At 30.4% G+C, this 1,502-nt stretch overlaps 1 protein-coding gene across 1 annotated transcript in view; it reads left to right on the plus strand.

Annotated features, from left to right (window-relative positions):
• unc5cb (unc-5 netrin receptor Cb) overlaps positions 1-1,502 on the plus strand; it is a 227,373-nt gene that overhangs the window by 221,097 nt on the left and 4,774 nt on the right. The window lies entirely within an intron of this gene.

The following is a 1,502-nucleotide window of genomic DNA, read 5'->3' on the forward strand; positions in this document are numbered from 1 at the left end:
CGGCATCAGCCGATAAGTTTTTCTGTTTGGCCAATGCGTTCGAGGCGGGACTTTTATTTTGACAGCGTGCCAGACTTTTATTTTGATGGTGCTGAGAACGGCAGCGCATGCGCACACAGTGCTCACGTTCTCCTTGTTCGCTGTCGTCGTTAAAGGGGACAAAACACACACAGTTTCACACAATCTCATGCTAATCTTGAGTACCTATAGAGTAGTACTGCATCCTTCATATCTCCATACATTCTAAATGAGAAGTAGAAACTGATACGGTTAGATCGTATTTTTGATCGTATTTCAAAATGACTGTTTAATAACCATAACATGCAGTAAGTAAATTTAATTCGTTTTTTTTATTATTATTTGTATTTTTTGATGCATTAGGTTGCAGCCTACGACTATCGTTTTGAAATTAACCCTCACTTGAAATTTTCTAATGATTTTTAAGGATGTTATAATGTTATACATTATATATGTATATGTATAACTACTACATATAAATACTAAATACTTTTTTGCATTATTGACACACTATTTTCCTATTTAATGCTGTACAGTTGCTTTGACACGATCTGTATTGTTAAAAGCGCTATATAAATAAAGGTGACTTGACTAATATGTAACTACTAAAACTAAAAATAAGAACTAAATAGACATTATAAAAACAACAGATGCAAAAATGTATACAAATTAAAATAAAAAATACTAAATTATTATTCCAAAATATTGGTAAAAACGGTAATTTCTTAATTGTATTCAAATACCACTGCTTTTGAGCATCTGTTTTTAAGTGTGATGAAATAGCATTCAGACGATATTAAATGTGATTTAATGTTCTCGAGGTGTCTGTGACGGGTTAGACGTGCGTTTCTCTGCACTCAGAGCAGCTCATCTGAATCAGATCCCGCTGAAATCTGACCTTCATCCTTCTTCAGTCGACTGAACGCGTGTGTCCTCCGATGATTGTGATAAAATCCTGTTGTTCAGAACCGCGTCTCGTCTCAGATCCTACTTCTCATTTATCGTCTCGTTTTATTGGGGTTTGTTCAAATGGCTAAAACAGGTGCATCTCTTGAACTCATTTGTCATTTTTTTGGTTCGACAAAATTCTAAATAATTATTTATAGAGAAACTAATTTTACATAATTGATAATTATGTTTTATCTTTTTACCAAATCTTTTAAAGTGTTTGACAAAATGTATTTATTATAAACAGTATAAACATTTTATACAAGTTAAATATTTTGACAAATATTATCATGCATTATTATTTATTAAAAATAGTATTTGATATTTGTATAAATATTCTGACAAACATGTGTATATATTTATGATTATTATTATAGGTTTTGATATATTTGTATGTATTATAAACAGTATAAATAATTTTTGAGCGTATAAATAATAAACAATATTTTGATGAATATTTTCATGTTTGATAGATAGATAGACAGATAGATAGATAGATAGACAGAACGATAGATAGACAGACAGAACGATAGATA

This window comes from Sinocyclocheilus anshuiensis, unplaced genomic scaffold (assembly GCF_001515605.1).
Source record: "Sinocyclocheilus anshuiensis isolate Anshui unplaced genomic scaffold, SAMN03320099.WGS_v1.1 scaffold495, whole genome shotgun sequence".
NCBI lineage: Eukaryota > Metazoa > Chordata > Actinopteri > Cypriniformes > Cyprinidae > Sinocyclocheilus > Sinocyclocheilus anshuiensis.